Raw genomic sequence first — 24,891 nt, 5'->3', positions numbered from 1 at the left:
TATACAGCTTATAAACCATGTCCTTCTTCCTTGCTACTTCATATCCTTGTGGTTGTTCAACAAATTCATCTTCCTTCAGCTCACCATGTAGAAAAGCAGATTTCCTTTTTGTGCTACTACAACAATGATCATCCTCACTGTATCCATTTGAGCCACTGGTGCGAATACCTCTGTGTAATCTACTCTGTATTCTTGAGCATACCCTTTTACAACCAGCCGAGCTTTGAACTTGTCTACCTCTCCAAGTTCATTTAATTTGGTCTTGTAAATCCACTTAACCCCAATAGCCTTGGCTTCAACGAGAAGTGCAGTCAGCGACCACGTGTGGTTCTGTTCGATGGACTGTATCTCAGCATCCAACGCTTGTTTCCATTTTTGATGTCCTGCAGCTTCTTGAAAACTGAACGAATCTGATATGGCCATGAAAGCTAGAGTTTCAATCTCGACTCTAGCCATGTTTGCTTCTTCCTCTGTATCTGATAGCCCTTCTCCTGTGATATAATCTGCAGACTAGATTGGTGATTTTCTCACCCTACCTGTTATTGCTGTTGTTTCTCCAGTTGGTGGGTCGTTTGGTGAAGGAACGTCATTAGTGTATTCTTCTGCTTCTTCCTCTTCCTCTACATTCTCCACATTTTCATAATCATTTTCCCACTCAAGTTCAATGCTTTCTTCACCAGAATAACCAACATCTTCCCAATTCCACTTCTTATCTTCCTCAAATATCACATCTCGGCTGATGTGGCTTTCTCTCCACTGGATCGAACATCTTAAAGGCCTTAGGTTCACTGCTGAAACCTAACAGAACACACTTCACGCTTTTTTCATCGAGTTTGCTTCTTTTAAATCAGGGATATGAACATATCCGATACATCCAAAAACCCTAAAGTGTTTGACTGACGGCTTTCTTTCACTCCATGCCTCTTCCGGAGTCATATCTTTTACAATGAGTGTAGGAGATATGTTAAGAATGTGATTCCTCATTGCACAGCATCTGGCCAGAAAGCTTTTGGGTACCTCCTTCTCTAATAATGCTTCTCTCACCATGTTTATGATTGTACGGTTTTTGCATTTAGCAATGCCATTTTGTTGAGGCGTGAAGGTGGTGGCCAGCTGTCTTTTGATTCCATGTGCTTTACAGAATTCCTTGAACGCAATTGAGTTGTATTCTCCTCCTCTATTTGTTCTTAGACATTTAATGAACGATCCAATTTGCTTCTCTACAAACGCTTTGAATGCCTTGAATTGATGAAATGCTTCTGTTTTTTCTAGCGCAAATATATCCATGTTTTTCTCGAGAAATCATCAATAAAGCTTATAAAGTTCCTTATTTGACTGTTTGATGGTGGATTGATCGGACCACAGAGATCAGAGTGGATAAACTGCAATCTTTTAGTGGCTCTCCACTTGCTCTACTTCAGAAATGGAACAAGGTGGTGTTTCCCTTTGACACACGCCTCACAAGTGGTTTTCACATCTTCAATTTCAGGTAAACTCACAACCATCTCTTTATTGCATAATTTGTGAAGTCTCTTGTAGCTGAGATGTCCATATCGATGGTGCCACAGCTCTGCCTTGTCTGAGATATCAACCTGCAGACATCTCTCCTCCTTTGTTTTGTCATTTGATTCACCCAATAGGATAAACATCCTATTAGCACTCATAACAGATTCTACTATTTTTTCCTCTTGAGGGATGAAAAATGTTGCATGTGTTTCGATCTCCTCCTTTGAATAACACGTCTAAACCCCTTTCTTGAAGTTGTCCAACACTAAGCAGGTTGTTCTTCAATTCCGGAATATAATACACATCGTTGATCACATAGCTTATTCCCTTAAGAATTATTTTCACTACTCCTTTCCCACCAACCATCAGTTTGTGATTGTTCCCAAGCTTGACATTATGTGTGAAGCTAGTGTCCAATCTTGAGAACATACCTCTTTCTCTGCACATATGGTTTAACACCTAGAATTTATGAATCACGCATCTCCTCTTTTAGTGCCTTGAAGCTCCACATATGTCATGAGAAGAACTTCATCCTTTTCTTCAATCTCTGCAAAATGTGTTTCATTATTCCCATTTTGACATTCATATTGGAAATGTCCAAGTTGGTGGTAGTTGTAACACTCGATTGTTGTTTTGTTGAATGAGCGTCCTCTGCCCCTGCCTCGAACTCTGTATGATCCTCTGCCTCTGTCTCTGACATTGAGACTGCCTCTGACATTGAGAGCTTGATCACCTTCTTCATGACTGATCTTTAATTTCTTTTCATGTACAGACAGAGAGTTTGCAGTTCGTCAATCGTCATCTTTCCTGTGTCTTTTGACTCCTCGATGGACACCACCACATATGTGAATTTTTCAATCATAGTTCGAAGTATTTTCTCAACAATCTTCGAATCTGACATGTCTTCTCCGTTGCTTCTCATCTTGTTGGAGACAGTCATTACTCTTACAAAATAATCATCGATGTTTTTTTCATTATTCATTTCAAGAACCTCAAAATCTCTTCTTAAGGTTTGGAGAAGAGACCACTTCACCCTTTCGTTGCCTCAAAACTTTTTCTTCATCGAATCCCAAATGATCTGTTCAAACACAACTTGATCAATTGTCTAGAACAGGTAGTGCTTCACTTGATGGTCCTTCATCTTGAGCTTCTCAAGATTTCTTTTCTACGTTGTAGTCACTTTGATTCCCTTTGCCGGTTCAGTGTTACCCTCTTCCACTAGACTCCACAAACCCTTGGCACGCAAGAGTTTTTCCATCAGTTCTCTCCAATGGTCATAGTGACCATCAAACTGTGGAATCTTGGTGAGTGTTTTATCGTCGCTCATTTTCTCTCTTGGATCACTTTGTTTTGCTTTGGCTCTGATACCAAATGATAACTGTAAGTTTCAGAGACTTAGAAAATGCACCAGGATGATCTCTCTTTATTCATGGGTTCCAATGCCTTTTTATAGGAAATACATAAAACTGTAGAAAAACGAAAAATAGAGGACAGGACACGACTCAACTAGCTCCACTAATAACAAGAAAATAGCTAACAGAAATTGACCTGTTCTAACCCTAGAGAATAAGTCTTTATTGAAATAATCTAAAACTCACTCACACAAGGTCCCTGACAAGAGTTTCTTGTTAGGACTGCATAACAACGCGCACACTCGATCTAGATGAACACAAAGAACATGAGAGAGAGAATGCAAAAGAAATATTGGCTAAAGGTTTTGTATTGATGACTTCAGGTATGTACACCAAGAGAGAAGACAAAGAAGAAAATACATCTTCAAAGCATTGACTAGAAGGGTATATATATGGTTTCAGTTTACTATATATAGTTTTACCAAATATAACCATCTACTATCTATAAATATCTACCATATATTTCTTTATGAGCTTTTTACTATAAATAATAATTTACTATATATTTTCCATATATAATTTTACTATTTATAACAATTGAATAAGCTATAAATAGGCGACAAACTCCATATCACAACAATTCTCAAACTTGGAGACTGATCCAATCAACCAAGAATTTCATTCTCAAATGACTATTTGCATCATAAATCATTTGCATCATAAGTGCATCATACCAATTGAGGCTTTGCACAACCTCAATGTTCCAACATCAATACATTTTTTCAATATGTTTGTTGGATTCTTTTCACCCTTTATCTTCTTCAAATACATCATCATCTTCCATTAACCTGCGAGTGCATGGTATCACCTTCTATGTTTTGTCTTTGAATGATAGACTAAGTTCCTCATCAATTGTATGATACTTTGACTATCTGTATAAAGAATATTCTTGTGCTGCTTCTTGCCCAATTCTTCTGGATAGTCTATCATTCATATCATATTCTTTTCAGCTTCAGCTATTGCCACGTACTCAGCCTCAGTAAATGCAAGAGCAACGTATTTATGAAGCCTAGACATCCCATCATCCATGGTTTGCTCCCTCTGGTTCATCAACAACAGTCTCAGTAGTTCCTTAAGTATATTCGACAATATCACTAAGTGAACTTTTCCACAACTCAACCTCAACTCCCACTTGCTTCATTTTCCCGAAACCTTTCTTCTCTTCGTTTTTGTACAGGACATTTTCATCAAAAGTCATGTCACAATGTCTCAGGATTCTCATGTTCTTGACAACCCAAAACTTATACCCAAATATGTCTAAATCATAGCCTATGAGGTAGCACTTCACAGGCTCAGCATCAAGCTTATCACTCTTCTCTAGATCAACACGAACATACGTAGTACAACCAAAAGTTCTCAAGTGAGAGTACTTGAGTTCTTTTCCTGTCCATATTTCTTCTGGCAATTTGAATTCCAAGTGTACTAACGGCCCTCTATTGATCAAATAGGCTATTGTGTTCACAGCACAGCCCAGAATGTCTTTGGTATTCTAGAATGAATCATCATGCTTCTTGCCCGCTCATTCATTGTTATGTTCATTCTTTCGGCAACGCCATTTTGTCTTGCCTTACCCAGAATTGTCCTCAATTCCCTCAGCTGCAAAAAATGTTTTGAACTCTTAACTTGTCGTGCTCTTCTCTATTACCAGGCCTCAGACATTTGATCTTTAAGCCGGTCTGATTTTCAACTTTAGCTTTCCACTTCTTGAAGTTGGCAAACACATTTGATTTGTATTTTAAGAAATAAACCAATACCTTCCTACTGAAATCATCGATGAAGATGATGAAGAACTTTGATCCACCAAGTTATAAAACTGGAGATGGTCCCCAAACGTCTGTATGGACTATTTCCAACCATACTTTCTTCAATTCTCTGACAGCCTTTGTGAAACTAACTCATTTCAGTTTTCTCATAACTTATCTCTTATAATGACTCATATCAATAGATTTCAGACTTTCTAAAACTCCTTTCGCAACTAGAAACTCCATTTTTTTGACGCTCATATTTCCAAGTCTATTGTGTTATAGACTTGAATTTGAAGCACTCTAAGCAATAGCAGTCATGTTCATACAACCTGCAGATGTGTATAAGGTTCTGAATTTTGAGCCACGTGCTACCACCATAACACCCTTCACAATCTTCCACGAACTCTTCCCAAATAATGCTGCATAACCTGTGCTATCCAGCTAACCAATATAGATCTAATTCTTATTGAGACTAGAAATATATCTAACATTTTTTAATAAACACTAATTTCCTATGAGAGTTTTTATGCAGACATCCCATTTTCCTTCAATCTCCAAAGATTTGTTGTGGGCAAGATACGCCTTCTCGAAATTTCCATACTTGAAATTTCGAAACAACTCTTTACTTGGAGATGAATGAAAAGATGCACCTGAATCCAAAATTCAGGATTCAATTGAACTGTCTACGACGAGAATTAGAGCATCCTCAATGTCTTCTGCTGAATTTATAGAATTATCGTCATCCTCTGATTTGTGATTCTGCTTTCTCTTTGGTCTTGTACAATCTGTCTCAAAGTGGATTTTTCTCCACAACTCAAATATGTTACGTTTTGTTTGTTTGAAATTTTTTTACGGTTCTTTGATTTTGATTGACCTTTGTTGGGCTCTTCGATTTACTTCTTCCCCTTTGGTCAACACTGAGAGTACTACCAGATGAATCTCCAATTTCTTGTATGTGAATACTTTCGCTAAGAACTACATATCAGATTTCATCGAACTTTAGTTTCTTAAATCCTTGAGAACTGTTGTGCGGCAACAACAGCATCCCATGACTCGAGTAGAGATGACATCAAAATCAATGCCTTAATTTCACCTTCGTAATTAATTCCCACAGAACTCAATTGACTTGTAATCATAATGAATTTGTTTATATGATCAACAACAGATCCACTTTCAGACATTTGTAAATTGAATAATCTCTACATCAAATACACCTTGTTCATAGTCGGAGGTTTTTCGTACACATAGTCGACAAAGTCTTCAACAAATCTGATGTTGTCTTCTCCTTGATGATGTTAATTTTCACGTTTCTGGACAGCGTCAATCAGATCATCCTTAAGACCGATGATCCTTGAGTTTACACTACTTCGTAGTCATGGTATCTGGCTTCACCCCTAACAGGAATTCGGAAGATCTTTCTAGTACAGATAATCTTCAATCTGCATTTTCCAGAAACCGAAATCGGATCCATCGAACTTCTCAATTCTAATCTTTGAGCTTTCCATGTTCACAAATCGTGGTAAATCCTGCCTAGCTCTGATACCAATTGTTATGATCACACAACAACACACACACTTGATCTAGATGAACACAAAGAATATGAGAGAAAAAATGAAGGAGAAATATTGGCTAAAGGTTTTGTATAGATGACTTTATATGTGTACACCGAGAGAATACAAAAAATGAAGAAAGTACATCTTCAAAGTACTGCCTAAGGGGTATATATATGGTTTTAGTTTAGTATATATAACTTTACCAACTATTATATATAAAATATCTACCATATATTTCTCTACCAGCTTCTTACTATAAATAGTCATTTACGAGATATTTTCTAAATATAATTTTGCTATCTATAACAATTGAATAAGCTACGTGCTCTAACCCGTAGTCAGGCTCAGGGATACATATACGAGCCCGTCTGGTGAGTTCATGTGCATGTGCGTGAGTCGTGTGTAGGGAAGTACTACACATCCAACCCTGCTCGGACTATAAAGTAGAGACCAAAGTCAAGTTATTTAATGAAAAGATAGGTCTCACCATGATTACATGTGATTGCATTTTTTGACCCCAACAGTGGGGCTACTTACCGAGTATTTTAAAATACTCAAGCCACGTGGTACTTCTTTTTTAGGTAAAGGTAAGGCATCCATGTACGGATGATGACATCACTGTGGAGGCCATAAAAACGAAGTCAGGGTAGTCACATTTACATGTAATGTTGTAGTCCTTAGATTAGAACATGGTGTTTTTATTTTTTTTAAATCTTGTTATTTAAATTCTGCTATTTATTACTACTCTTATTGATTTCAATGAATTTTTATGAATGTTTAAGTCTAGTGCAATGAATTTGTTACTTAATTGTCATAACATGCATGTAATATCGACCTTATTTTTTAATGGAAAGATAGAGTCATTATAGATTGAGAGGTAGCAATTTTTAGTTTCTAGTCTCGTTTTTTCTTAGATCCGTGAATTTATTGAAGTTACAGGTTTTGAAATGATATAAAAATAATTAAGTTTTGTAATGCCCGCTTACCAAGAACTCGATTCACGAACACTACGAGATTAATTTTTAAAAAAATATTGTATATTTTAAAACTAGTTAAAAGAAACCACTATAATTTAATATATTTGTGATAAAGATACATACATCACAACTATACACATCTATAAACATCTAGTTTCAAAATAGGACCAAAGTAGATAACATTAAAAACATAAACTTGGATCCATAGGTAGGATCTCTAAAGTTTCTAATCTGTCCATCCCATTGTCTCAATCACATTGCATCTCGTTTATATAAAAAGAAAATTACCCATTGTCTCAGTCACATTGCATCTCGTTTATATAAAAAGAAAATTGAAAATAATTTTTGCGAGTAATTAATTTCCATAGTAAATCATTGACTTATTCTTAAAGTTTCTAATCTGTCCATCCCATTGTCTGTCACATTGCATCTCGTTTATATAAAAAGAAAATTGAAAGTAATTTTTGTGAGTAATTAATTTCCATAGTAAATCATTGACTTATTCTTAACAAGTTATATTAATTACCTTTTCTAGTGTATTGTGTATGGTATGGATTAGATCCTCAATCAAACTATTCCCCGAATTCAATTTCTAATTTCCATTGAAGTTTTAGGTAACTAGGCATCGCTATATATTTTAAGGTATCTTATTGACGCTTTACCTATTTACTCAATTTAGATGATAAGAATCACGGTGTTCTAAATGTTCCAACTGGACCTATTACACGATCCAAGGCAAAGAAGATTCAACAAACATTCATTCTTCATCTACAAAATTGGATCGGCTCGGTTCAAGATCTGACACCATTTGAAGCTTGCATGTTAGAAGAGTCTGAAGATGAACGACAAGAAGAGTATGAAGATGAACGACAAGATGTTTTGGTTGATGATGCACCTGTCAGAGGTACAAGGTTGTCTGGTATTTATCAAAGGTGTAATGTAGCTGTTTGTGAGCCTGCAGAGATCCATGATGCAAAAAAGCAGTCAACATTACACCTTTGATAAATATGAGACAGCAACCTTGTACCTCTGATAAGTGTTTGTCTCAAAGATTAAGCCATGCATGTGTAAGTATGAACTAATTCAGACTGGGAATGACTCATTAAATTAGTTATAGTTTGTTTGATGGTATTTTCTACTCGTATAATCGTAGTAATTCTAGAGCTAATACGTGCAACAAACCTCGACTTCTGGAAGGGATGCATTTATTAGATAAAATATGGATGCGGGTTCTGCCCATTATTCTGATATCAGTGTTGGATGAAAGTCCCAAATCGACTAATTTAGGGAATGATCATGGGTTTATAATCAAGGAATACTCTCTCCATAAGTATGAGGCCTTTTGGGGAAGCCCAAAGCAAAGCCATGAGAGCTTATGCTCAAAGTGAACAATATCATACTATTGTGGAGAGTCGTGTTCGTCTAACATGGTATAAACTTAGTCATGTCAATAGAATCCTCAAATGTACTTAGTCATGTCAATAGAATCCTCAAATGTCAAACAAAGAACTCCAAAAGAAAAAGGAGTCGAGGCTCCTCGAAGGCATAGTAAAAAATGAATAAGACTCCAAAAGAAAAAGGAGTTAAGCCTCAATTAAGGGGAGGCGTACTTTGTTCAAGGGGAGGTGTTGGATGAAAGTCCCACATCGGCTAATTTAGGGAATGATCATGAGTTTGTAATCAAGGAATGCTCTCTCCATTGCTATGAGGCCTTTTGGGGAAGCCCAAAGCAAAGTCATGAGAGCTTATGCTCAAAGTGGACAATATCATACCATTGTGGAGAGTCATGTTCATCTAATAGACATCAAACTTGTCCTCTCAACCAAAGAAGGCTAGAGACATGTCTAAAAAGAAGTTTGAAAGACAAAAGGAGTATCCTACAAGATAAGAAGTCCCTACATAGAAGAGAGAAGCAGAAGAAATTGCATGTTGTGCAATTAAATTTCTTATGAAGAATACGAACTTGACCAATGACCAAGCAATGTTGAGACTAAAAATCAACATGCAAATATTTTCACCAAGTCCCTAACAAGGGTTAAGTTTTGCAAACATGTCGAAATTGTTTGAAGTAAAGAATCCTAAGCAAAGTCAAGCCAAAAATATTCTAGGCCCTAGTAAGGATTAAGCTTTGCAAACATGTCAGATTTCTTCGAAATGAGCATTAAACTTGACTTGGTAAAAATAGTTATTAACTCATAAGTATAGAAAATAGTTAGGGATTTATTGGAGGGAAGTGTGAGTGGTTTCAAACTTGGAGAGAAAGTTTAGGAGATTTGTTCCGTCCTCCATTGTAAATACTCATCACATGTATACTCTATCACAACAACAAATAGAATTGAAAAGCTAGTGGTTTTAACATGTAGAGAAAATTTAGGAAATTTGTTGGTGCGTTCTCTATTATAAATACTCATCTCTATCACAACAATAAAGAGAATTGAAAAGTTAAATGCGTAAGGTTTCTTTGCTCCAAAAGCTCTCTCCGCTCAAGTTTTTCTTCCTCGTTTTTTTATTTGTTTCGAAATATTTCGATCATGGGTCATATCCAACCTTCTTTTCCTCCCCTTCGATGTTTAAGAAACAAGTATCAAACACATGTGCTATCTAGATAGCAGTTGTTGTAACCACATGATGGGGAAAGAAGGATGTTTTTCTCTTATCTTGGATGAATCTCTTCATAATGAGGTGAAAATTAGTGACAACAAAAAGATTAAAATCAAAAGGAAAATAATATACTCTTGTCAAGATAAAGAAGCCAGAGAAGTGAGCCACTGAAGTTCGTTATGTTACAATCTCAAACACAAGCTTTTAATTGTAAGGCAGATTCTACCAAAAGGGCATGATTTAATCTTCAAAGAAAATATGTGTAAGATTAGATCCAAGTTGAAGTTCTCATAACAAAGCTACATATGATTACCAACACAGACACAAAATTTAGTAAATGATACTTCATTTCTAATAAACTTCATCATGAACATTTGAGTTTTGACACTTTATCTCACCTGTGTCATCAAGAAATATGCTAGAGATCTATGATGCTTTAAGAAAGATGATAGAAGATGATCATGTTGATTTTACTTTATTTGTATCGCAAATTCTATAAATTTGATGAGATCATTCAAAATGAAAAATGAAAAGTTGTAATAGATTAAAAGATTGATGTAATAAAAAGAAATGAAATATAGCAGTTAGTACACCAACCAAAGAACTTAAAAGCTTCTTGGAGTTAATTTTGCACATAAAAATACTTGAGCAAACTGGTAAAGTTGGGAAGTATGAGGTAAGAGCTATCGTCAAAGGGCATAAGAAAAAAATATATTGTGGATTATGAAGAAATCCTTATGACTCATTTATAAGCTATTTGTTTTCTTCTAGCTATTGTTGTATAAAATAATTGGAAAGTACATTAAAATGGATGGAAGTCGACCTACTAAATTCTAAATAAATGGGTATTTGAAGTAAGAAATATATGTTGTGCAACACAAAAGCTATGTCTAGGTTGGAGAAGAAAATAAGGTATATCTATTAATTAATAAGCTTTACTTAGAGTAAAAAAAAAAAATTAATTGAGAGAAATTTTTGGATAATTGTGCCGTAGTTATTGACTTATAAGTTCATTAAAATGGTTAATTTTTTTAAACAAAATTGCAGTAGTTTCTAACTTGTGTACAAAGTTTAGGAAATTTGTTAGAAAGTTTTAGAAAATTATTTTAGGATAATTGTTCAATAGTTATTGAATTAATAAGTTCATTAAAATGGTTAGTCTTTTTTTTAACAAAATTGCCAATAGTTTCTAAGTTGTGGAGAAAGTTTAGGAAATTTTTTAGTGCCTCCCCTGCTTAAATACTCAGGATATATATGATCTTTTCATAACAACAAACAGAATTGAAAAGCTAAGTGATTAAAGTTTCTTTGTTCAAAAAGATCTCTCCCCTCAAATTGTTTGCTATGATGCTGAAACAAATGCCAACACCATACAAAGTCACTGGAGGAGATGTGACAAGGAGTGGAAGGGAGTGGAAGTTACTTTGTTCAAAAAGATCTCTCCCCTCAAGTTGTTTACTAGGATGCTGAAACAAATGCCAACACCATACAAAGTCACTGGAGAAGATGTGACAATGACAAGGAGTGAAAGAGAGGGGAGTGTAAAAGATCTCTCCCCTCAAGTTGTTTGCTAGGATGCTGAAACAAATGCCAACACCATACAAAGTCACTAGAGGAGATGTGACAACGACAAGGAGTGGAGTAAGAGAGGGCAAGGAATGGAAGAGAGGGGAGTGTAACGCTCCAATACCCGTTACTCACATATAGTAACTACACAACATGGTCGATAAAGATGCATGTTAACTTACAAGCATAGGTGACAATGTTGAGGAGTGTTAGGAATCACAACTTTCCACAATAGTGTGATATTGTCCACTTTGAGCATAAGCTCTCATGGCTTTGCTTTGGGCTTCCCCAAGAGGCTTCATATAGTATTCCCCACTTACAAACCCATGATCTTCCACTAAATTAACCAATGTGGAACTCATTCCCAATAATCCTCAACAATCCTCCCCTCCCCCACTTACAAACCCATGATCTTCTACTAAATTAACCCATGTGGGACTCATTCCCAATAATCCTCAACAATCCTCCCCTCGAACAAAGTACACTATAAGCCTTCCCTGAGGCTTATGGAGCTCTCAAATAGTCTCCCCTTAATCGAGGCTCGACTCCATTCTCTAGGGCCCTCGAACAAAGTACACTTGCTGTTCGACACTTTAGGTGGCTCTGATATCATGTTAGATATCACGACCTCTCTACAATAGTATGATATTGTCCACTTTGAGCATAAGCTCTCATGACTAATTTCACGATTAGGATCACTCTTGTCGTCATCTACCAAGCAGTCCCGGAGGACGTTCTTCACATGGTGGCAAAGAAGGACTCGACAAAGGCAGCGTGGGAGATAGTGCAAACAATGCATTTGGGTGTGGCATGCGTCAAGGAAGCAAAGGTGCAGACCATGAAGAGTGAGTTCGAGGTTATCTGCATGAAGGACGATGAGTCAATAGACGACTTTGTCATGAAGTTGACGACGATCGTCAGCGGCATCCATTCATTAGGCGACATCGTGGATGAGATCTTTGTTGTTAAGAAGTTCCTTCGAGTTGTTCCCCAAGATGCATGTAGATTGTTACCTCCATCGAGTAGTTCAGCGACCTCAAGAACATGTTGATTGAAAATTTTGTTGGTCGTCTTAAGGTCCATGAGGAGAGACTTCATGGCTATGAGAAATGAGGAGGAGAAATATCTCTTACTCACACATGAGAAGTGGCTCGCACGGACGAAAAAGAATGATGCAGCCGACTCTTCTTTTTCAAGTATGAGGGGATGTGGCAGCCATACCAAGAAAATTAAAGGTCGCGGATGTGGTAGTAAACGTGAAAATACCTCATAAATCCATGACAATGCTATCCCTTAGAAGGACAAGAGTATGATCAAGTGTTACTCTTTTGAAAAATATGGGCATTATGCGGTAGAGTGCCGCAACAAGGAGCGCTATGAGGAGGCAACCCTCATGTTCACGGATGAGGAAGAGGGCGCATTGATGTTGGTCGAGAACATGACCAATATATTGATACTCAAGGAAGAAAAGGTTATGACAAACCCCTTCATAGACGGAGAAGACCAAGTAGAGACAAGCATGTGGTACCTAAACAACAAAGCTAACAACCACATAATCGGTGATCGAGCAAAGTTCAAGAAGCTTGAAGAGAAGTTAGTTTGAAATATGAAGCTTTGCGATGGATCAATTGTACCGATCCAAAGCTATGGATATATCTTGTTCCAGTGTAAGAACGACGATCTTCTATTGACCAAGGTGTATTACATCCCAAGTTTGAAAAGCGATATTATTAGCTTTGGTCAAATGATAGAAAAAGGTAGTAGAGTGGAGATAGTCCGCCTGTTACTCAGGATATACAACTAAGCCGGAGCCCTGTTGATGAAAGTAAAATGGTTGCAAAACTACATGTATAAGATACTATTGAAATACCATTAACATCTTCCAAAAGTATCCATAGGCATTGGCCAAAGAAAGTGAAGAAGAAACCAATTGGTAGGGAGAAAAAGGAACTGAAGTACAGATCCAAGAAGAAACTAGAGGTTGCCTCAATCAGCGAATAGCAACCTACTAGTTGTTGTGTTTCATTGGACTTACCATATCAACCAAGGAGGTCTAGAGGAAGACCACTAGGGTGTAAGAAATATAAGACTTCAAACTTGTCATCTCAACCAAAGAAACCTATTGGTAGGCCAAAAAAGAAGGTTGAAAACAGAGGAGTACGTTACAAGAAGTTTCTACATGTAAGTCTGATGAAAAAATTTCTCCACAGAAGAGAGGAGTGGAAGAAATTGGAAGAAGACAAAGTTGACTAGGGACCAAGTAAGGTTGGACATTCTCACTAAAACCCTAGAAAGGATTAAATTTGCAGACATGCAAAAGTTGCTTAAAGTCATGAATCTCGAGCAAAGTCAAACTTACTGGAGAATGTGAGTTAATAAGCTTCATTTAGCAAAAGAAATTATCAAAGTTAGAGGAATTTTAGGAAATTTTAGGCTAAGTTATTAAAATTCTCTAGAGGTCACTCAACATAGAATTATTCCAAGCAAAACATGCTTAATTATGGAATTCTTATGATTGAGTCATAAAAAAGGAAGGTGCACTTTGTTGTATATGTAGGAACATTCAATTCTTTTTAAGCATTTCTTAGTATCCTCATATTCTGATGTGGTCTCAATTCATTGATGTACCACTTTTTTACCTGGGTGTCACATGTCCACCAGCTTCTGCATTGGTTCATCCCGAACCACATCTTATTAGAAGCGGTACCGCTCTATTCCTATTTGTAATGACCCATGTCCAAGATTCGAATCAGGCTTTGGAATTCAGATTTGGCATGTGATGGCTCCGACGTTCTACTACATCCCTTGTGACATGGTCATATTAGTTACTTTTCGCTTCTAAGAGTAAAAACTATCCTCACAAACCAACACAAGTCCTTCTAGCATGTTTTGTCCTCACTCACATATATCCTATAAAATTTCAAGGCGGTCACCTGACTCGAATTGCTCAAAGCAAAGCACACTTAACCATGAAGTTTCTATAATTGAGCCACGAAAAAAGAATATGCACCTTGTTGGTAAAGTTAGTAACTTTGAATTCTTTTTATGCTTTTCTTAATCATTCTATTCTCAAAATTACTCTAACTGGAACGTGGTTTCAGCTAATTTCTTAATAATTTGTCTTTTAAGTAAATGATAAAAATGGAGAATCTTTTTCATGTCAATATAGTTGAGGGTTGTTGGGAGAGAGTCCCACGTTGGGTAATTAAGGAGATGATAATGAGTTTATAAGTAAAGAATACATCTTCATTAGTATGAGGCCTATTGGGAAAACTAAAAGTAAAGCCATGAGAGCTTAGGCTTAAGTGGACAATATCATTCCATTGTGGATGGTCGTGGTTTCTAACAAATACTCTTACAGAAGTCGGTTCGAACTTGAGCAAGCACGATGAAAGTGAAAATTTTGATGCTACAATTTATGGAAGTTTCGTTGAGAGTTTGAGATATTAAACTACGACTAGACCCGATCTTATGTTCTCAGAAAGTTTGCTGAGATGGTTTATGACATCACCAAAGATAAGTCATTTAGAAGCTGGAAAAGAGTTATTTGTCATGTATTGTGAGCTATTGATCATTGTATTCACATTAAGAAGAACATGGTCAGGATGAAACATTGATGATTACAAAAATACTTATGGATATGTGATCGACATTAGTTTGAGTGCAGTTTCATGGTTATTAAAGATGTCGTAAATTATCATAAGTTTTTTATTTAATTTAGTTATTAACTCTTATAACCGTTGATTAAATAAGAATATTATTAATTTGGTTATTAATTTTGTAACCATATTTAATATTAATCTTATTTGATTCCGTGTAACGTTTGATGATTCAAACAATTGTTCCTATTATAATGGGCTTGTCTAGGAGGTAGTTGATATCGAAATTTGATATCAGAATTTGTGAGAGTATTGTGTGTCACATTGTATTTCTTGAGTGACGTTTTGGTGAGAGTCTTTGTAGTGTGATAGTGAGGTATTCACTTGTAACACTTTGATTATTGGTGATTGGTTGCTACTCGTGAATGTAGGGAAATTTCTTCTCTCCGAACCACGTAAATATCTTTGTGTCTCTTTGTGTAATTTCGTTCATTGGTGTTGTGAGTACATTCGTTCTGCTTTCGTCACAACAAGTGGTATCAAAGCCTGATTGTGGTGTTTGGGGTATTGTGAAAGTTTTGACCTCATCGACCACTAGACGTGCTCATGGTCGTGCTTGTTTTCTTGAAAATCAATTTTCAAGAATTGTGTTTTCCTAGTTTCATCCAGATTACTTATTACAAATGGTAGAATCATCTAGAATTAAATCACGGTGTGGATTGAGAATTTTGAGTTCTAATCTCGAAGTAAAGAAATTTGATGGAACCAATAATTTTGGTGTTTGGTTAGGCAAAGTTAGAGATTTGCTGGCCATGCAAGATCTTGATACTTCTCTCCAAGAGGAGATGCCTAAATACATGACAGACGCCGAATTGAAGAAATTAAATCGACAAGCTTGTGGAATTATTCGATCCTATCTTGGCAAGGATCAGAAATATCCATTTATAAAGGTGACCATGGCAAAAGAACTATGGGACAAGCTTGAGGCGAAATATATGCAGAAGAGTGTTGTGGAAAATAAACTCTATTTGTTTTTGCAGAAGATTGAACATAATGACGAGGTATCAAAGTAAGTGGAGAAGGTGGTGTTCTCTCTCGATATGGTTGCTCCTACTGAAGAACCTATTGATCAGGTAGATAGTAATTCTAATGTCTTAGAGCAGATGGAGCAAAGCCTCGTAAATGAAAGAGTGGAGGAACCCAAGTCCATTGCCAAGAATAGACCATGAAAGAAAATTCGAAAACCTGCAAGGTTTGATGATACAATAGTATATGTTTTCCCTATGATTTATGAAGTTTCTAATAGTTACCGAGATGTTATTCAAAATCAAACTTGGAATTTGGTGCAACTTCCGAAAGGTCAAAACGAAATTGGTTATAAATGAGTTTATGAAGAAAAAGAAAATTCTTTTTGATATAGGTAATGAGGCTTGAGGTGGTGACAACCAAATCAGTTATCGACTTGATTCAAATCTTATGAGAGATTGTTGTAAATTGCTCTAAGTTTTTTATTTAATATAGTTATTAACTCTCATCAATTTAGAACTAGAATATTATTAATTTGGATATTAATTTTGTAACCATTTTAATATTAATCTTATTTAATTTCATAACGTTTGATGATTCAAACAATTGTTCCTATATAATGAACTTGTCTAGGAGGTAGTTGATATCTGAATTTGATATCGGAATTTGATGTCAGAATTTGTGAGAGTATTGTGTGTCACATTATATTTTTTGAGTGACATTTTGGTGAGTCTTTGTAGTGTGATTGTGAGGTATTCACTTGTAACACTTTGATTATTAGTGGTTGGTTGCTACCCATGGACGTAAGAGAACTTCTTCTCTCCGAACCACGTAAATATCTTGGTGTATCTTTGTGTAATTTCGTTCGTTTGTGTTGTGAGTACATTCGTTCAGCTTTCGTCACAACAAAAGAAACAAAAGAAACAGGATATTAAGAAATTGTCAATGACACAATCAAAATCAGAATACTTCATAGTATCCTTGTGCACATAATCACTTTATAGCCGTTGAATCTCCAACAAAATTGGATATGATTTAGAACATCTATAGCTTATCACATCCAACGGTGAGAATTCAAAACTAAAATCCGCAAAACTCTAATCATAGCAAGTTTTTCAACATAAAAATCTAGAAAGATCGACTGCAAAATCATGATGGTTCTAGAAATTTCAAAGGTAGTGGGTCCTTCCTCTAAAAATTATGAGCCATGGGCATTCATTTGGAGCAAGCAACAAGCAACGTCGAGTCTTCAATCGCGAGTTATAAGAGTTTTGTTTTTGGGTATCAAGTTCTCGGGTTCTCTCCATATTCGAGAGCTATAGTCCACTATTTACTCCAAAGTTATTTCTATATCTTTTAAATAAGATTACCCACAAGTTTGGTGAAAGAAGGAAGCGTCCAAAATGTCTCAAACCTATTTCTCCAATTCGGTCCATCATTCAAGGAGTCCCAATGAGCTTGAAAAATTCAATTAGAGGCTACATGTGAATTCGTCGTGTAAGATACATTTCCATAGAAAACTTTGAAGGACAATAACTCTATGGTGTGTCCAACTCTAAGGGTGTGTCCATTTAGAGAATTTTAATATCAAGTAAGCTTTGGAGTTTGGAGGTAAAACACAAACTCTTGTTTCCAACCCATTTTATTCAAAATCGAGGATTTCGTTAGCTTAGAAAACTAAGAAGAGCATATATGATGAAAGAATCTAAGGCTAATTCGTCCGAGATCAAGTTGTCAAGAGGATCAAACTCTGCATTCTAAGTTGAGTTACAGATCAAAGGTTGAAATTCAAAATCAGACACACTCACACAAAGTCGTCCTCCCAAATTAATTCCTTTAGTTTGAAGGGAGTATAAGGAGGAAGTCTAGTGAAGAAAATGTGGTTGGAAGTGTCCCAATAGTCCTACTCAATAGTAAGTTCCTCTGGGTCCGCTCCAATGAAGAATCGAGTTTCCAACAAACTGTAAAAGGTAATAACTTAGACTATAGTTCACGGAAAGAAAAGATATCAGTCTCATCTACTTTGTGTGGTGTGCTTCATCTCCACATCTACTTTGTTGGTAGCATTTGGTTACTTCAACAATATGTGAAGACAGATGAAAAAATTGTTCAAACTTCTACCATTTATATTTCCAAAATTATTCCTATGTGGTTATGTGTTTCTTGAACTAATTAATGTTGGTAGTTTGTAGGTGGACGGAATTGTTTTATGAACCCTCTTTAATGAATTTTTCAAGAGGGATGGATGAGAGGTGTTAAAGGTGAATATTTCTCAATTTATTATTCTAAAAAAAGTTATTTTAAGTTTTCAATTTTCAATATCAAAATATATTTTAGAAGTAAAGTTATACATATAATATACTACCCACATCATCTCAATTCAAATTATCGAGTTTCAAAATTAAAAACGAAAAGTAGCACAAATTTTCTTCTTCAACCATCAACATTTGTAAAGTTTTGTAAAACGTTGTTGCTAGAGGTGTACATTCAACCCGACAATCCAACAACTCGGACCAACCCAATCTGAACTATAAGGGTTGGGTTAGGTTGGATTAGCATTTAGGGTAGGGGTGGGTTCATTTTTCTAAACTCGAAATGAATTCAAATTATCATATATAACATGAGTTTCAAAATTAAAAACGAAAAGTAGCACAAATTTTCTTCTTCAACCATCAACATTTGTAAAGTTTTGTAAAACGCTGTTGCTAGGGGTGTACATTCAACCCGACAATCCAACAACTCGGACCAACCCAATCTGAACTATAAGGGTTGGGTTAGGTTGGATTAACATTTAGGGTAGGGTTGGGTTCATTTTTCTAAACTCGAAATGAATTGGTTCAGTTTCAGTTCGTAGGACAAAATCCTAAGATTGATTCGAGCGACCCGATCCAAATAAAAATATATAAGCTATATTAAAAATCCTTCATTATTTGCTAGAGTGGTACTTCGACTAATATAGCTAGACTTGAGCTTTTATTATTTTTAGCTAAGCATATTATGAATTTTAATTATAAATTTTAATTTCTTTTATATTATTTTGTTATTTTATTATATTTTGTTATTAGTTTTATTTTTTATAATAGTTTAGGATTTTGTAAGCACCCGTATGAGCGCACACTAAATTTTTTTGTATTTTATTTAATTTCATGATCTATCTTATATTTTTGTTACTTTAACTAATTCTAAAAAAATATCGGTATTTAGTTATTTTTATGACAATGTTGAACTATGTTAATATGTTAGAATTTTCGCTTCTTGTTTTTTTATTGAATTTATTATTTTTTTTTTATCTATCTCATATTTTTGTTACTTTAAATTCTAAACAAATATTGGTATTTAGTTGTCTTTAGTCTTATGATAATGTTGAACTATGTTAATAGGTTAGATTGTTTTTTACCGAATTTGTTTTTTTATTTTGAATAATTATAGATTAATTTGTGTTTGTTTGTGAACTTTTAATATATTTTATCTTTGTATCCGAATAATTATAAATGTGGATTAATAAAACTAAAACAAAAATTGACAACCAAACCCGAACCCAAACCTAGGTTAGAAAAAGTTTTGGGTTGGGTTGGGTTAGGTTACCAATCCAACCAACCCGAACTTTTGGGTTGGGTCAAACAAATCTCTCAACCCAATCCAACTCGAACCATGTACACCCCTAGTAGTTGCTGAATGCGGATGTGGAAGATTGAAAGTTCCAAAAAGCATAATGAGTTTATTACGAAGAAACCTACTTTATCTATATAAATGTATATTATGTTTTTAATATAGGTTAAAAATATATTTATATTAAATGGGATGAAGCAAATTGTACGGAAAATTAGATAGAGATAGAGACTGAGAATAGAATCCGAGAAGAGATTTGGATCATTTTACTCCCTTTCTTAATGTGAAAATGAGATAATTAATGGTTAGTGAAGAAGAAAACAAAGAAAAAGGAAAGAGCTAGAGAAGACAGAGAAGAGATTGGGAGAGAAATGTAATTGTTACCCAACTATAAAACATCTCATCATTTATTTCTAAAATACCTTTTTTTTTTTTTTTTTTTTTTTTTTTTTAATAAACAGATATCTTAATTTTTAAAATATTTAAATAATTTTCATAAAAAAATATCTGAATCTAAAATATTATATTACTTGAAATTGTTTGGAATTTGGTGATAAAACATACCTAGATACCTAGACTAGATAATTTATTCATAAAATATCTTATCATAATTATTTATTCTTAAAATACATAAATCCATTTCCAAAATATTTTATCATAATCATTTATTCCTAAAATGTATAAATCTATTTCCTATTTCTAAAATCACTAAATATATTTTTCTTAAAATAGACATACAATTATTAGGTTTGATTGGATGGAGCTCCCCATACTTGGGTTATTAATGGTAGTTGCACTTCTTAAAATTATGGATGCTTATTGCGTTGAGGCGGATAAGTCTTAAAAGTAAATAGAGATATAGAAACTAATACTACAACGATTAGTTGAGAAATAGACACGAAAAAGTCTTGACTCACAGAAGCTTACGAGTGTGCATTTAAGGTGTAAGGCGAGACTCAATATCCTCAGGTGAAGAGAATAGGTTAGCACATAAGAATAAGTAGCGGAAAGTTACATCCGATCCAATATCACCAATATCATTCATTTGTGTTTAACAATTAGTTTGTGTTATAACATACTCTCGTTATTATAGTTTACATTTTATTACGGTTTTTATTAGTTTAGTGAAATCAATGACACCCATTAATGATGTTACCGGTACTTGGTTTGGAGTTCTTGATTGATTGAATAGAGAATGTAGTAAACTCTGGATGAAAACAATAATTTACTTATTACTTGCTATTTGTGATAGTGTATATTTGCACTTAAGTATGCGTACTTTCGATATTTATGTTCACTGTGATATCATGTTGGTCTTTCCCTTTCTATGGCGTCTGACGACGTGTTAGTGCGTTGTTCCCTACCAAGCCAGGCCCAAGGGGTACGGATAGAGCCTATCTGGTGGGTGCATGTGCGCGTACGTTGGCCATGTGTGGGGAAGTACCACACATCCAACCTTGCCCGAAATTGGAAAGAGCTCAAGGTCATGCTATGACTTTAAAGGATAGGTCCTATCATGTGTGTTTTCATTACCCAACCCCAACAATAAGGTTACTTACTGAGTATTTCTTGTTTTAAACTAAACGTATAAGTTCATTACTTCGTTTGAAATGTTTTTATTTAAATTCTTGCATATGTTATTAAAGTCATGCATGTAGTGACGCCTCTAATTTGGATAAGAACATTAGGGGCGTTAGTTTAGAATGTTGCACACCCCCACGTGGAGGCACTAAAGTATTTGTCTGCTCGCCAAAAGAGAGTGGAAGAGATAGAGGAGCCAGTGGAACGTGGTCTTGTGTATGTCGAGGCTCGGGTTAATCACAAAGCGTTCTGAAACATCATTTTCGACTCTAGAGCCACCCACAACTTCATGACAGAAACCGAAACAAAATGCTTGAACATCTTTTGGCATCAAGACACAAGGAAGATGAAGGTTGTCAATTCGGTAGTTTTACCTATCCTAGGAGTTACGAAGAAAACTCGAATCAAGTGGGAGACATGATCAGAAAAACCAACTTTGTGATAGTCAAGATAAATGACTTCGACATTGTGTTATAGATGGACTTCCTATTAGAACACAAAATCATTCTCATGCCCTAGAAAAATGCTTAATAGTAATGGAGTCCAACCTGACAATTATTCAGACAAACACCCGTCAACCAAGAGGGATGAAAATGAGAAAGGATCTTAGTCATGACGAACCTACGCTTGCTGCCATTGCCATATTTGAAGAGAAGAGCTTGATTGTGCTCACTCGAACAGAAACCTAGCAGCCACTACATGAACACCGCAACCCAAGTCCAAAAAATACATGGGCAGATAGATCATGAGATTGATGTTATGTCGAGGGCGAGACCGCCCGCCACAAATGAATGTCATACGACTCAACCTGAGCTAGCTGAATTTTACAAACGGATAAATGACTTGCTAACAGCCAGGTTCATTAAACCTACAAAGACCGTTGTTCTTAATCACCCAAAGGTTAGGCAGAGACACCAAGCCAACACTTCCGCCGAAGGAGGTAGACAGAGACAAACCTCTAAAACAACACTTGTTCACGTAGGAATCCCATCCATTCAGATGAAGAGAAGAGCCGACCGGAAGCGTCTGCCACGACAATTTCAAGAGGAGAGAGTTCTAATCAAGTTGAAGTTAGATCAGCTTCGAGTTCAAAGTAACAAGAACTAAAAACTCGTGTGAAAATACTACGGACCAGTCGAAGTTATCCACAAGGCCGAGAAGGCATCATATAAGATCCAGTTGCTTCTATGGATGCAGACTAACCCTATTGTTCGTGTCACAACCAAGAAGACATCAAGCACAAGGAGGCCGCACGATATCACGCAAAGGAGAAGAATGTTTCAGCGAAGAAAGTAGGACTCTGACAGAGAAGACACGTAAACTCAATGAACGGAGAAGTAGTTTTCAACACTTCCTAGCAGATAGAAGAAACTCTTCAGTATCGAGATCAGCTGGAAGTGCATCGAGAGCCTTGAAAGTCAGCCTCATCCTACATCGCTGAGATCGCGAAGAGTCAATTAAAAGAGATTAGATAAATCACTGTGTAAGGATAGCCACATAAAAAGTTAGTGGGATGGTCACATCTAGTGGACCAACGTTAATTGAGTTGCTCACTCCTTTCCATTTTTAACATAGAATTGTTTTTTAAATATGCCAATCAAAGGAAAAATAAATCATTGGGTCTTGAGCATAATCTAAAATATGTCTGTCTCTCCCTTGTGTTCTTTCGGTCTTTTTTCCTTCTTCAAACAATGGGTTGTTTTTCCTCCGACGATTTCCTCACGACATATTGCTTAGTCAAAAGACATCAGACGTCAACCAATTGAGTGGAAAAGGATGTCATGGTCATGCTTATCCAAGGTCTATTTCATGTTGCCACATGTCGAACGTCCTGGTCATGCTTGTCCAGGACGTATTGTCCATTGCTGCATGCCCGTTCCAAACCTCTTTTACTTGCTTTCACATTAGATAGGTCTTTACTATTACTCTTGTGTCAATGGGTATATGACCGCTCACCAAAATCATGTCAACACTCGTCAGGGAAAAAATGCCCCAAAATGTACTATAGGGGAATGTGATTAGTTGTCAATTCTTCCTACTCGGGTTATATATCATCAAAGTCATTGTTGTTGCCTACTTGTAGCTTATAAAATTTCTTTCTTTAAAATTGTTTTTAATGTATTTTCTCGCTCACATTTTTAAAACATTTCTTTCAAACGTAACTCGAGACTCAAGCATATGCTGATATTGTCCGCGAAGTGCGATTGTGACACTTTGCTCGAAAAACAAATAATCTCATTGATATGAACCAAAAAACATCAATCATACAATATACTTCAATGACGATGTGAAGAAAAAATTGTCAAAATTATCAAAACATGTTTCAATGCATGCCACATTGGAGAAGAGTGAAGTTTGATCGTTCTAAATTTTGGGTGGGTTACAATTTAGAGTTTTTAGGACTTTTTATTTACTTTAGGTTACAATTACATAATGGTTAATTATGACCATTAAGTATGAATGTTACCATTTTTGGAATGCCTAGTAGTTTCATTTTGAGGCTATATGAAACCATGTATGTTGTATTTGTAAGAGACTTGGAAAAGGTAGTAAAAGAAGCATTTGTGCTCTTCTTTAGCCAATGACTAAGTTTCTTTGCAATTCTATGTAGTTTAGGTTGCATATAGAATCATTCAAGCTCGACATGATCAATCTTGCTTGTGGAGTGATTCGAATCTCAAACAAGTGTTTGAGATATTTGATCAACAAGAATCATTCAAGCTAGACATGATCGATCTTTCTTGTGGAGTGATTCGAATCTCAAACAATGTTCTTGCCTTGAGATATTTGATCAACAAGGTAATTTGAATCTTACTCCCCTTGTAGTGGTTCCTTAATATATCATTTGGTATCAGAGCTTCAGGCTCAAGATCGGATATATGTTTCCTTTGCATTTTTTCTCAATTTGATTTTTATTTATTTTTATTTTTTTAGTTTTTAATCGACCCAGAATTCAAAATTCAATCTTTACTCTATTTCAAATTTTGAGAGGTGAGAATGAGAGGTTCATTTGTGTAACTGAGTATAAAAAGAGTGGCCCAAAATTCCTTCAGTGTATACTCGTGAGAGAGTGTTGTGAGGTCCATCGTATTTCCATAACTTATTTTTTGCAGCAAAGTTTCACAAATAGATTCGATGACGAATCCTCTTGAAGAAGTGGAGAATGATATGAACCAAAAAACATCAATCATACAATATACTTCAATGACGATGTGAAGAAAAAGTTGTCAAAATTATCAAAACATGTTTCAATGCATGCCACATTGAAGAAGAGTGAAGTTTGATTGTTCTAAATTTTGGGTGGGTTACAATTTAGAGTTTTTAGGACTTTTTATTTACTTTAGGTTACAATTACATAATGATTAATTATGACCATTAAGTATGAATGTTACAATTTTTGGAATGCCTAGTAGTTTCATTTTGAGGCTATATGAAACCATGTATGTTGTATTTGTAAGAGACTTGGAAAAGGTAGTAAAAGAAGCATTTGTGCTCTTCTTTAGCCAATAGCTAAGTTTCTTTGCAATTCTATGTAGTTTAGGTTGCATATAGAATCATTCAAGCTCGACATGATCAATCTTGCTTGTGGAGTGATTCGAATCTCAAACAAGTGTTTGAGATATTTGATCAACAAGAATCATTCAAGCTAGACATGATCGATCTTGCTTGTGGAGTGATTCGAATCTCAAACAATGTTCTTGCCTTAAGATATTTGA

The 24,891-nt window shown here is 35.5% G+C and overlaps 1 pseudogene; it reads left to right on the top strand.

The window, feature by feature from the left end:
* LOC111487991 overlaps positions 1-24,891 on the top strand; it is a 601,695-nt pseudogene that overhangs the window by 344,963 nt on the left and 231,841 nt on the right.

The sequence above is a fragment of the Cucurbita maxima genome, unplaced genomic scaffold (genome assembly GCF_002738345.1).
Source record: "Cucurbita maxima cultivar Rimu unplaced genomic scaffold, Cmax_1.0 Cma_Scf00001, whole genome shotgun sequence".
Classification (NCBI taxonomy): Eukaryota; Viridiplantae; Streptophyta; class Magnoliopsida; order Cucurbitales; family Cucurbitaceae; genus Cucurbita; species Cucurbita maxima.
This window is presented reverse-complemented; position numbering and strand designations above follow the sequence as displayed.